This window comes from Hylobates moloch, unplaced genomic scaffold (assembly GCF_009828535.3).
Source record: "Hylobates moloch isolate HMO894 unplaced genomic scaffold, HMol_V3 SCAFFOLD_6, whole genome shotgun sequence".
In the NCBI taxonomy this organism is placed as follows: Eukaryota; Metazoa; Chordata; class Mammalia; order Primates; family Hylobatidae; genus Hylobates; species Hylobates moloch.
In genome coordinates, this window is record NW_026652281.1 from 27,237,321 (window position 1) to 27,252,325 (window position 15,005).

Sequence of the window (15,005 nt, forward strand, 5' to 3'; positions counted from 1 at the left end):
TGAGGAATCTATCCAATGCCTCAGGAGCGGTGGGCCTCTTCTCCACGGCTGCTGACAGCAAACTGTTCCTAACCCTTTGTGAGCCGTGCGAATTGTTTGGTCTACTGATTTCTGGTAGTTCTCCCATCCACCCCCAGTTCAGTGAGACTTTACAGTTTCATTTCTTTGGTATATGACATAGAAACTGTCCTGCCAGTAAGCTGCTGCAATTCTTTCTTCAAGGATCTGAGTCTTATGAGGCCAGTTACCCCATGCCTGAAACATTGCTAACATTGCTTTATATTTTTTTCCTGCTTTCTGGTTGTTTAATGAGGAGAGGGACATTCGTATAGTAGTCAATCTTTCATGAGTGGAGCTTTATTTTAAACTGAAAAAAAGTGTACTGTGAGCTCTTGCAGAAAAGGACAATAAGGTTTTTGAAAATCTGGTGTTTCAAAATCGATTATGGTTAGAATATGAATGGTGATAATTCAATTATGTTACAAATATGTGCATTTATGGGATTATACACAACATATATAAATGAGGACAAAATTTATTAATAAGCCTAGACAAATGTTTTTGACTGTTTTTGTGTCATCATTACCACACTAGTGAAGTATTTGCACCTATTGAAATCTCAGGGTGATTATGTTTTGCTCCAATAGAGAACATTTAAGCTTGATATGCATCTTTTAGTACTGTCATGGCAATATTCAGTTAATTTTTAAACATGCACTTATGCATCTACTGTGTGGAAATTCCATTTATATGAATAACTGAAGATTCAACCCATGTGAACACAAAACCGTGTTTATAATATATATTCTTTGTTTGTATCCTGTAGAATATTCATTCCTTATAATATTGATAGATGCTTGGTAGCAAAATTTGTGAAGTACGTGGTGAACAATGTGAAACATCAAAAACATCAAAACAATGTTCTGAACGAGAACTTTTATTTATCAATCTTTAGAGATGATAGACGAAGATATATGTGAGAGAAAGCAGAAAAGGTCTAGAATGTTCTAAATAATAAAGTAATTGTACCATCATAAATCTGAATAAGGAAGAAGGGAGGAGAATCAAAACAAGTTTGGAGATATGACTTTTTAAGGAATTTTAGAAAGAAAGAGGAGAGAAAAGTGGTGCCTCTATGTGGAGTAGGATTCGGAGATTTATATAAGTAAAGTTATGTTATTTTGTGTTGAGTTTTGTATCCCCATTATCTATGTCTGCAATAAATTTTTACTTAAGGACTACTACTTTCTAATGTTTTGAGTGAGATTTTCTTTGTTCTGTCTTCATGATGAGATAAAATTTAAATTAAAATTTAATCTCAAGAAAGCCTAGCTTTATTTGGGTTATACAACATTAAACAGTAGGATTCTAGAAGTCTGTAATAAATGAATGTATACTTTAAGTTTCCAAGGGGAAATAAATGGGGATATCCAGCCTATCCCCATTTATTTAACTACAGAACCTTTCCCCAGGAGAATTTTATGAAATTATTTTCTGAAGAATCAGATTGAAGAAGAATGGCTTCAAAACTTGAACTCATTTAATTTCAGTCCAAATGAAACAAAACTTTAGAGTCCTATATTAGTCAGCTCATGCTGACATAACAAAATACCATAAACTTTAGGGCTAAAACAACAGAAATTTATTTTCTTAAGTATTCAGGATGGAAATGCTAGGTCAGGGCACCAGCATGGTCCAGTTTTGGTGAGAGCTTTCCTCCTGGCTTGTAGAAGGCTACCTTGTCTCTGTGTGATCAAATGGCCTTTCGTGAGTATGCACATGGGGGAAGAGACAGAGTGGAGATATCTTTCATTTCTGATATGGCCAACAATCCTATTGAACTAAGAGCTCACATTTATGACCTCATTTTACATAGTTACCTTGTAAAAGCCCTGTCTCCATATACAATTACACTGGTGGTTAGTGCTTCAGCGTATACATTTTGGGAGAACAAAACACAGTCCATAGCAAGCATCATAGGCAGTACTGTTTATAAAAATATAATCATTATTTATGGCTTTCATTTTTACCTAAAATTAGTTAACGTATGTGCTACTACAGAGATTTTAGTTATTAGTTTTAATTCTAGTTAATATTAGTATTTTTTTCTGAAGATTTTCAAATAAATTCACACAATTGATATTTTTAGCAGGGACAATAGAGTCATAAGTAAGAATAAATAGAGAAAAGTTAGAAGGCAAGCTAGAAGAGGAAGAGTCATATTAATATTTTGTAGCCTACTAGGGTATAAACACCTCATTAAAATAATAAAAATATTAAATTAATTTTGTAGACTAGTTTTTTACAAATGTTCATAAAAGTGAAGGGAAACCTAGCAAAACAGCAAATAGTTCTATAGTTTGTAAATGACGTTTAAGATGTTTTAAGATGTGAATTCATGTACATAATAATATACACTATATTTGGATCAGGAAAAATGTAAAAATGGAAATAACGGAGATAGTATCTCATCGTTTTCAATGGTAACTATAAGAAATTTCAATAGTTTTTAACATTTTAATGGTACAGGAATTGTCTCATCCAATTTAGACTCTTACACAGTAAAAAAAAAAAAAGGAAAAGTGTGTATTATTGAAGTAATTTGGTTAAAATAACCATATAAGCTTAGAATTCACCTCTAAAAACATTCGCGTTGTGAACTATGAATATTAATCTGCCTACATTTTTAGCATGCTATTAAGCCATTTTAATGGATTTAATTTTATGTAGGTAAAATAATTTTCAGAGACTATTTCAACCAGCTAAGCAATGAACCCTCAAAATGTTATAAATAACTTCATTTTTATTATTGTTAAAGGCAACACGTATAGTTAGGATACCTAAAAAAGTGCAAATGCAAAAAAAGTGAGAGGTTTCTAAAACAAGACGCAGACAACTTGTTTAAAAAAAAAAAAAAAATTCCTAAGCCTGAGGAAAAAGAATTACAATGAATACAAACAAATATGAATATTTATAAAATGAATTGTCTTTTTGGTATTTAGTTACACATTTACTATTCAAAAATTTTGTAATAAAACATGCTATTTTATTGGAGTTTTGTTCACTATATCTGATGAGTTGCTTGAAATCTGTAAATTTTAGTAAGTTCTAGTATTACAAAGAAACCATTTTGGGTTATTAAAAGTCAAAGATTAAATTATGTAGCTTAATTGATTAAGTAAATTCCTGAACCATGGTTAAAGAATTGGAATCTGTAAGGAAGGCCACAATAATCCGTTATTCCTTTATCATGCTCCTTTTTTTTTTTTCAACTTTTTTGATTATCCTATCAAGTGTAGAGTCTATTTTTACACCCTTAAAACTAGGCTGACCCTACGACATGTAAAGAGGAATTGAATAGAGCAAATATGAAGTTTTGTGACTTTCGAGTCTGGGTATTAACAGGCCTCTCACCCTCTTGGGATGTGGCACTTCTGGGTGGGAAAACTCAGATTCATTTATGATGAAAGACCACATGCAGGCCAGGCATGGTGGCTCATGCATGTAATCCCAGCACATTGGCAGGCCGAGGTAGGTAGATCATCTGAGGTATGGAGCTTGAGACGAGCCTGGCATGTTGGCGCTCAGTCAGGCTGGTGGGAAAAATATTAGAGCTAGCTATAGACGTAGACGTAAATCTTCTTAGAAGGCCAAGAAGTTTGCATAACTTTGGTAATAGATCTGGCTGAAGGCAGCCTGGTCCCTTTACCTTTAGTTAAACAAATTAAAGCAGTAACAAAGAAAGACGGAGTAGTTTACCTAGCTAGCTTGTTTACTTATGTGGTCTTATGACTAACTTTGGTGCTTAAGTGCTTTTTACTTGGGAAGTCCACAATGTCAATTAGCCTCTAATGGTGTTAACTCAAGCCTTTCTTAATTAATCTTACCCAATAAATGTGAGTCTTGCTGATGGAGGCCTTGGTCACAACTGTTTACGATACTCAACAAGGAGTCTGTAAGAGGCTCGGACGCCCTCAGCTGGACTGGCAAAGCAGAATATCTGTATGTCTCTTTACACTATTCATCCCTCGCTGGGTCAGGGATATGCAAGGGACAGACCCCCCACAACTGGTGCCCTCATGAGAGGCGTGCTGCTGCACTGGCCAACAGGTTGAAGCCCTGTCTCTATTAAAAATACAAAAAATTAGCCGGGTGTTGTGGTGGGCACCTGTAATCCCAGCTTCTCATGAAGCTGAGGCAGGAGAATCGCTTGAACCTGGGAGGCGGAAGTTGCAGTAAGCCGAGATTGTGGCATTGCACTCCAGCCTGGGTGACAGAGCGACACTCTGTCTCAAAAAAAAAAAAACATAAAGAAAATCCAGCCTTACTAGAAGAAACTGGCACTGGATATGAGGTAGTGCCACTTTTATAAACAAATTTGTGGGAAAGATGACTGTATCTTCAAGAGTAAATTCAGCCCAAATTGCCAACTCTTTAGGTGAAGAGGAAATAAAATATTTTTTAAGACACTACTATTTGGGGGGACAGTCTGTTATACAGCAATAAATAAATGATACAGAAATTGGAATCTAATGCTGTAAAAAAAACACTAAAATACGTGGCATAGGAATGGGGTTCAGCAACAGGAAAGGCTAGAAAAGTGAGAAGGCTGAGATGGCAGATTGAATGGCAAGTAAACTGTTACTGAGGCAGAAAAGACAGAGAAAATTATTTGAGTCTTCAAAAAGAGCAAATTGAACTATATAGTGGCAGAAAAAAAGGCAAACATACGACCTGAGGAATGTTGGAAGTTAAAAAAAATTTTCCAGTGAACGTTTTAATGTTAATGAAGATATAGCTAGAATGTTGAAATGCCAGTTGGGTTATTCTAGCTGAATATGCTAAAATAATTCAAGCAAGAACTAAGAAGAAGATACTTAGAGTACAAGCAAAATTTCTAGGAAATACAGAATAATATAGATTGTTCAAAATATATAAATATAATCATAATATAGATTATTCTATAGAATAATATAGAGTATTCAAAACTTCAAAAATTTCTCAAAGAAATTACACTAAGGCAAATATCAAATCAAAGCTTTGTTGTAACAATTTGTTAAGAAATCAGAATGGCTGGAAACACTGCTTATGCACTCTTTTACTTGGACAAAAGGGGTCAGGAGGATCTTAAAACCATTGTCCTACACAGCAGCCCACCACACCCAATGTAGAGAGAGAGAAATCTCAGTAAGGATTGTAGATGTTAATTTTGGGACATAGAGATTTATTTCCAAAAATAACATTTTTAAGAGGTTTGTCCTGGCCAAAGCACTACCAGCTTGGCCTCTTTAGGGCCCAAGACAGTTCAAAATGAAAAATAGGCCTGAAATGCCAACTTCCTACAGCCAGAAAGGCTGAGAAGGCTGCCCAGTCCAAACATGGGCTGTTTCTCATTGAAAAGGAAGATATTCTCAGAGGGTTTGCCAAGAGATGTGGAGAACAGTGCATTAAGGGAACAACTTCCAGGTAGCAGAACTGGGCCATAGTCAAAGAACATTCCTTGTGTTTGAAGGAGAGAGAGCTGGACACATGTGCCCAGATGGATTTCAGTAGTAAAGTGAGCCAAGGACTCTTAGGTCTTTCCCATTTATTTCCTCTTTGAATGCAATTATCCTGTCAGTTTCACCAGCATAGGTGGGTGGGAGGTATAAGGAGAGGAGAATAGGGGTAGATAACTTTTGGTTTTTGGTGTGAGTCTGGAATGAAGATGAACCCCTTGGGGGGAACTGTAGTCTAGTGGATTTTTTCACATCTGCACTAAATAAAGATCATGAAATCGTGGACTTTAATGCAGGAGCACATGGCTTATTGAGGGTGTACTCAACAGAATTAAATCTATAAGATAGTGAGAGAAAAAGGATAGGGAAGGAGGAGGACCCAAACACAAATGTCATCTTAGGTATCCTTATCCACCATCAGTCTCTGAATGTAAATCACATCACAGAACTTTTACATCTTAAAGGATTCTCTGGAAAAATCTGCCAGTAGCATCTAACCTACAAGCAGCTGGGAAATGGTTTACCTTCCAGGAAAACAGGTCCTGAGAGAGGCACAGATCTTGTACTCCACGTTTATAATTTGCGTTGCAACATTGTTTGTGTATCTAATACCTGTCAGAAACTGCTTCTATGCCTTGACAATACAAAGCTGGATTAGATACAGTCCCTGCCTTAAAAAAAAAGCTCAGAGCTTAACACCAGAGACTGACTTGGAAGCACATCATTGTAAAAGTACTTTAAGTTGTAAAGAACTGTTCAAGCTTATAGAAAATTGAGTGAGAAAAAATGTTATTAACCATAATATCAATATATCCAATCAAAACCATTAGGTTTTTAAAAAGTGTTTCACCAAATGCATGTCAATATGGAAGCAGAAAAATCTTTTTTTTTTTTTTTTTTTTTTTTTTTTTTTTTTTTTTTTTTGAGACTGAGTCTGGCTCTGTCGCCCAGGCCGGAGTGCAGTGGCGCGATCTCGGCTGACTGCAGGCTCCGCCTCCCGGGGTTCACGCCATTCTCTTGCCTCACCCTCTCCGAGTAGCTGGGACTACAGGTGCCCGCCACCATGCCCGACTAATTTTTTGTATTTTTAGTAGAGACGGGGTTTCACAGTGGTCTCAATCTCCTGACCTCGTGATCCACCCGCCTCGGCCTCCCAGAGTGCTGGGATTACAAGCGTGAGCCACCACGCCCGGCCAGAAAAATCTTTTTGAATAAGATTGTGTTTGCACGATACACCACAAAAATCTCGTTTCTACTAGTAATCAGTTATGCTCAAAGTTAAATTAATGTTGGCTGCATAAATGGTCCATCAACAATTAGAGCAAATGCTAGAATCCAGGATTCAGTGAAGATTTTTGAATAAAATGTTAACAAATATTGTTAGGTGTTGGCACTGACTTAGCCATCTGATTGGAAAAAAAAAGATTGGAATGCAATATAGCAGAAAATGATGTTTGTGTCAGATGACTACAACTACTACTGGTTTATATATTTCTACAAAACAAAGAATATGTATGTCTGGGGTCCTCAGTGAAGCTGACTTCTCATTTTAGGTGCTATACTGTAAGAAAAAAAACACAAAATCATGGGGGATTGTAGCCACACCGGCTTGAATGTAGGGCATTCAAGATTTCTAGAGTACTATGATTTTATATTTCTGAGTCATATGTGACTATGCAGTAGCAACAAAATCTTAGTAGGACATGCCTTCCATATTTCCAATGATTTGCATTCTTTCATCGTGATGCCCAGTTCTGAGTATATATTAACATTTCTTGTGAAATTTGAAGGACTTCATGCTTCGCCTGGAAACTAATTGCCACAGCTCGTAGAAATGGAAATGTCTTAAAGGGAACGATCTGTGTTTTTCTCTCTTCCACTGACTTATTTTATGCTGTAGTCTAAAATGTCATCTGTATATAAATTTTAACTCCTTTGCTATTCATTTATTAACCACCATCCATACCGTATATTAGGAACATATCTGAAGTGATTTTAAAATAAAGTATTGGTAATTTTAATTGATCACTTTGACAGCATTCCCACCCACCTACTTGATGTCTTACTGAAGACATTGATGATAATCAGGATGTAATTATCAAAAGCACAAAGAGGAGTCTATAGTGCTTGATGATTTAGTCAGACAAAACTGGTAAAAATTTCACAGAGACAATCATCTTGTCTTCACAGTTATGAGAGCTGAAACAGAACATCTCGTTCTTGCAAACATCATGGACAAATGTTTTATAACTATGCCAAGCTTATAGCTAACAAATTGCTTGTAGAATCAAACAGCAAGTTTCAAAATTTACAGTCATTTCAAACATTTATAAAATGTTCCCATGCTTATATAGATTTTCTTTCATTATTGAATGAAATGAACTGTTTCGTAATGTCTAGGCTAACATTTCTGTTGATTTTATCAAAGTGCCTAGAAATTAATATAATGTCTACCAATCTTAAAATACTTTAGGACTTCCAGAAAGAAAAACCAAAAGGAAAAAAAAAAAAAAAACATGGGATGAAATAGCCAGGAAGTTGCAATATTAATGGGTACAATCTTATCTTTGTAAGAGGGCATGTAAATTCAATAAGTGCATAATAGACTTGACTCTAGTCTTTATAGATCTTTCATTCACTATCCAGGAGAAATAACCTATGAGTATTCACGTAAAACTAGATGAAAGCGTGGAGGAATTGGAACCATCAATTTTTATTGAACCCTAAAATAATACTGGAATACTAAGCGATTGCAGAAAATAAGATGAAGGAAACTGTATTTATGAATATTCTCAGAGGGTGGGTATGGTTGCAGAAAACCCTCTGATGAACCTATTGGTATAGTATTCACAAATTTGGTTGACACAATAGAGCAAGTATATCTCTCTTCATCATTCTCATATGAAGTTCAATTTATGTAATAAAATATTTACAACATATATTCCCAAGCATAAATTTGAATGCGTGCAATAATATTTGCCTTTAGAGAACTCAATCCAGTTTGGTTTCCATAATGAATAGCCAAATGATGATCTTTCTCTAGACTATATTATACATTTATTTTTAAAAGAAAACATTTTCTGAAAATATAAACAAGTTTTTAATATTGTTCCAGCTATAGTTATGTCTCATAACTGTATTAAATAGAGTAGTTTTATAAATCTATACTGTGATAATTAAAATAGCTAACAAAATACCCATTTCCAATAAATGTATTTTAATAGATAACAAATAAATATTATGTGTTACATATAGATATATAAGAAGAATATATTTCCAATAGATTACAAATGATTTATTACCAATCTAAATCTCATTATTTTTAATAATCTGTATAATGAATATGTAAACAAGTCATAAAATATATGTAACATCAGAATTGAAGGGTTTCTAGTCCTCTATTTCTGGGAAAAATGTGAACAACAAGTCTGACAACTTATACTAGGAGCTACCATCTAAAAAGGCATTTTGCATGCTACAATTGGCAATGTGTGAGAATTCCACTTGTTCTCCGCCTTGTCCCACACTTATTAAGGACATCTTCCCCCTCCCATTCTAGTAGATGTGTAGTAGTGGTATTTAGGTTTAATTTGCATTTATATATTGACTAACGACACTGAGCATCTTTTTGAGTGCATATTTGCCATTCAAATGTCTTCTTTGGTTAAGTGTTCAAACGACACTGATCATCTTTTTGAGTGCATATTTGCCATTCAAATGTCTTCTTTGGTTAAGTGTTCAAGTTTTTGCTCATCGATTATTAGGCTGTTTTTATTATTGAGTGTAAGAGTTTGGCATACAGTTTGGACAGTCTTTCCTTTATCAGACGTACTGCATATATTTTCTCCAAGTATTGGATTAACTTTTCATTTTGGTAAAAATGTTATTTATCAATTAAACATTTTTTCATTTTAATGAAATCTAATTCATACTTTAAAAATTCATTCATGATCTTGATTTCCAACCTAAGATATTTTTGTCTAACCCAAAAAAAGCTACGAAAATTTTTTAATATAATTTTTCTTAGGCGTTTCATAGTTTCTATTTACATTTAGGCCTTTGAGCTAATTTGATTGGATTTTTGCATGTATATATACACTATGGGAATGGCTGAGGTTTGTTTGCTTGTGCTGAATTTTCAAGTGTTCCAGAATCATTTTTTGTAATTACTATGTTTCTTCATCCTATTTTCTTGACATCATGTATATGAGAGTCTACCTCTGGGTGCTACATTTTGTTCCATTGATTATATATCTATGTTTATTTCAATACTACATTGTCATAATTATCCTGGTTTTAGAATAAATCTTGGAACCAGGTAGTGCAACATTCCTCAAATTTGATTTATTTTATTTTTTCAGGTTTGCCTGTATTTGCTTTTCCTTACACATTTTTGAGTCAATTTATTTTTGTATTTTGCTCTTGTATCCTGAGATACCAGTGAACTCACCTATTTTTTCTAATTTCTACATTGTAGATTCTTCGGAATCTCAACATTTCATCTATGAATAAAGACAGTTTTGTTTCTTTCAATCTTTTTTGTAATGTATCTTTTCTTGCCTTATAAATATAAATTTAAAATTTATATTATAAATATAAATATATAAATATGTATTGGTTAGGTTCTCCAATTTAAATACTGGATAAATATCATTGGAGAGGATATCTTTGTTTCGTGATTTGTTTTGTTGGAGTTGGGGCCTGAAGAATCATTTGACATTTTCAATTTTTTTTTTTAAGTAGATGTCCTATATTAGATTGAAGAAGATAGAATCCTCCTATTACACTTAGTTGAGATTTTTTTAGCTTGATAGTGTTATATTTTGACAAATGTTCTTTCCCTGTATATCAGTATAATCATGAATCTTCTCTATTACAGTGTTCTCAGTTCTCGTCAAGCCACAATCTTAGAAAGGTTGTATGCACTTGGGGATTGTGAAGGCTCTTTTGTCATTCCTGACACTTGGCACTGCATGGCAGCTATTTTCTGCTTTCAATCTGTGACAGGTTTGGCAGGAGTAAGTTACCTTCTCCTCTCCACACCTGTAGCAAACTTCTTTATACTGGTACAAGATCCTAGGAGAAGAGATCTTTCAGTCCCACTCACAAAGGACAGAAGACTTCTATGTCTACCATTCCACGGTAGCATTGGATCTTTGCCTGGATCTGGTGACTGGTGATATAATTTCCTACCTCTTACCTGGGTAAAGTAGCCCGGGAGCTGGAAGGTTTGCCTTTCTTTTCCAGTGAGTTAAGGCTTTTGCTCCATATAGGCAAAGAGCTCAGAGAAGTGTGCTGTGTTTTGTGCATTTCCAGTCAATAGAAAATTATTTCTGTGGCTTTCCTCTGCTACAGAGGTGAGCTCTCTGGTCTTTCCCCCTGAGCCGATCGTTCTTGTGAATAATCAGTGGATGTCTTTGGAGAAAAGTGTATGTGTCCACAGATCGTCTTTGTATCTCAAAATCCCAGGTATTCTAAACTGATGCTGTGTCCAAACGCAGCTTTAAAACATTATTAAAATTAGAGTTAATTTTTTCTTATCCGCTTCTACAACAGCTACCTCTTCCTTCTGTGATCTACCGATGGTAAAATGGCTCACGTGCCTTACATCTCAGAAGATTATGCCATTAGTTGGAATTCAGTTCTCTTCACTGCCTTTTGTCTTCAGCTCTTTGATGGATTCAATAAAAACTGTGGCTTTTTAGATTATCCAAATTTTACTCATTTGTTAAAATGGGTGTAAGATTCCTTTCCCACTTCATTTCGTCCAAATTTCTAAAGAGCAACCCGTAACCTATAATTAGTTGACTTGCTTTTTGATGTTTAAAAGTGAAAATAGAAACACTATTTCCCATATCATCTACTCAAGCACAAATAATTAGCGTCTTCATTTGAAAACTAGTCCTTCCTTCAGCTTACTTTTGAAGCTGGCCATGAACTTAAGCGTTTCAATCCGTTATACAGTATCTGATTCTTCTCTCATGAGGGAAAATTCAGTCTGCCATGTTAGTGCCTTGTCATCATAATCATCCAAAGTATTCATTAAGTCTCTGCATGCAGCATTTAGTTGCACCAAATGAGTTCAACATGTGGGAAATGGAATCCAAGGAAGACAACATCACCTTCATTTCAAAGTGGTCATGTATAGCCACATGATATGGACAAGAGAACGAGGAGACAAGTGGAAAATTTAGACAGAAAAGTTTTTCTTCCATTACTCTTACAATTATAATCTTATGTTTGGAACTTTAGGAGCAAGCACTGTTAAAGCTTAATGTTTCCTTGAGAATTTAGCACTACTTATTTTACCATAAAATTCTGTTTCCGTAATCCTTATGAGGTCCTCTGATTATGAATTCCAGAGGTTAGGGCTTAGCCAGCAAGAAAGAACCTGATGACTTGTAGAATCTCACCTAAACAAACTAAGGTGGAATTAGTTAACTATGTTTAAAAATAAAAATAATTATAAATACAACAAATTATAACAAATTCCTGTTTATACAGGTAAAAATGGGTTCACAATGGATATCTTGCTGCTAGTGAGGAATCTGCCTTTTGAGTTCATTTCTCAAAATGTTGATAAATTTTTCCCCCAGCCATTTGTTTTTATCTTTTTGCCCTTGACTAACATGCCAAAGTTGCTGGCTAATATTAGTGTCCACAGAGAAATCACTGGCTCCCCACGTGTTAGCTAAATACAGATGTACTCACTTAATGTCATCTATAAGTTCTCGGAAACTATAACTTAAATGACATATAACAAAATCTATTTTACAATAGGCTAATCGATTTGAACAAGAGTTAAGTTTTTACAGCATATTTCTGGTCACAAAACATCACCAAACTTCTAAACAAAGACCCAAAACACTTCTAATATTACATGTTGAAATAAATGTGAGCTGAATATACATTTAAGAAAGATTAATAGAAACAAAAATATAATTATTTACTCAATTTTTACTAAATCAAAGAGTGATGGCAATCACAGTGGTGTGGTGGGTTAAATTAAGGAGTAAATGTTTATCAAAATAAAATTGTAAGGAGCGTTTCCTATCACCATACATTTCAAAACTCAAATATGACAGGCTCACTGATGCTCTCTTACTGTATTGTCTATTGTGCATTTGTATGATTATTGTCTACGTAATGAATTTTTATTTGGCAATCATTTGTATTATTTCATTCATTCATTTTTCAACCCGCTCATTCCAGTTCAGGTTTGTGGTGGCAGGAGTCTATCCCAGCAGCTCAGGGCACAAGGTGGGAACAAACTTTCTAAAAGACTCCATTCCCTCACAGGGTGCACTCAGACCCACACCCATACTCACTCCAATCGAGACAATTTAGACGTTAGAGTACGCCTGACTTGCACATCTTTGAGATATAGGAGGAAACTGGAGTGCCTGGAGAAAATCTAGACAGACATGTGGAAAAGCTGCAAACTGCACAGACGGTGGTTCTGCCAGGGAATCTATTTTTTTTTTTTTTTTTTGTATTTTTAGTAGAGACGGGGTTTCACCGTGGTCTCGATCTCCTGACCTCGTGATCCGCCCGCCTCGGCCTCCCAAAGTGCTGGGATTACAAGCGTGAGCCACTGCGCCCGGCCGGAATCTATTTTTTGAATTCCTCATCAATGTTACAAGGAAAGACTTTGAAAAAAAAAAAATGACATTATTTGATGACCTACTGTACCAGATTTCCCTGGAGGCAGGGAGATCTTTCAAAAAACCTGGGATTCTGAGAAGATAAAGTAGATGAAGTGTCCTTTACTTTGATAAGCCAACCTTCTTGGTTATATGCTTTTCATGGATAATAAAGACTTATTAGTGATGAGGTGTAATCTGTTCAATTTACTTGATAAAAAGTGTCACAGTACAATATGTATGTAAGATGTAACTTCAACTTTATGCAGCAGGGCTTTCTATAAAAGAGCTGAGTTGTTCTGGATAAAGCTGCCTGGCTATCCTTTAAATTATCTATTTGCCTCAGAACTTTGTTTCCTAGACCAAGCCTTAGCCTCTCCTGCTGCCTTTTTCAAGTGATCTCACTTTGAAACTTATCGTTGTTCAAAGCTGTAGCTTTGAGATCTGACAGGAAACATCTTCATTACCCTCCACTTCTTGCACAAGCCTGTCCTTCTTGCACAAGCCTGTCCATGCTGTGATTTGACCTCAATCTGCTTAAGGCTATCTTCTGTGCAAGTCTTCTACTAAGGTAGAGCCAAATGGACAGCTGGAGACTATCGCTATGAAAATCAAAGGCAAGGTTATTTTTAGCCTCAATTGGAAATTGAATGGTATGGGAGGCAGAATAATTGGCCCTTGCAACAAAGATTCCGTGTCCAGATTCCCCAAACCTGTGAATGTGTTATGGAAAATGGCTAAATGTGGTGTCATTAAATTAAGAACCTTGAGATGAGAAGAATATCGTGGATTATCCAGGTGAACCTAATGTAACCACAGGAGTTCTTTTAACAGAAAGAGGAGTTGAACAATGAGAACACATGGACACAGGGAGGGGAACATCATACACGGGGACCTGTCAGGCCATGGGAGGCAAGGGGAGAGATAGCTTTAGGAGAAATAACTAATGTAGATGATGGGTTGATGGGTTCAGCAAACCACCACAGCACTTACACACCTATGTCACCTGCATGTTCTGCACATCTATCCCACAACTTAAAGTATAATAATAATGATGATAAAACATACATACAACTCTCACCATTTAAAATCAGGCTCCTTTCCTTCTCAATTCTTTATGATTTTCAATGAAAATATGTTTATGCCTAAAAATAGAAGAAATTAGTATCATAGAGATATGTAAATGCTGTTAGACTGGTTTTGAAGATGGAGTAAAGGGACCCAGACCAAGGAATGCAGAAGGCTACCAGAAGCTGGAAAAGGCAAGAAAAAGGCTTTACATTAATGAGCTAATGGCCAGTATTAAAACCTATTCCAAATACAGAATTTAGTATTGGCATTTTCAAGGTATTTTTATTAAAGTCTAGAATAAGAAAAGTATGTTTTTTTTCCAGTCCCAGTTATCTATTGTTGCATAACAAACCACCCCCAATCATCTAGTTAATTTCATCAGTTTCAGAAATCACCATATGCAATTCAATCTCTACCTCTACCCACAAGAAACATACACTGTGGGTTAGCTAGCCATAGAGTAATTACACTATTGCCTTTCTCCCATGCTCCACTGTATTTCTTTTATATTGAATAAATTTTAAAAGAAGATTGCAAATAAGAGTTTATAGGATCATACTAATGGATATTAATGTTGTCTAGAATGCCCCCACCCCTAAGTCACAAAGTTTGAACCACATTTCAAAACAACCCGTGCTGCTTTCTGATGGTACCTGAACAAATGTACAAAATTAAAAATCCACTGTTTAATGCCTGATACATTTTTTCTTCCTAGTTGAAGAAAATCAAAATGCAGCATGTTTTGAATGCTTCTACACCAAATTCAGTATGATTAAATTGCATGTGTTTCTAT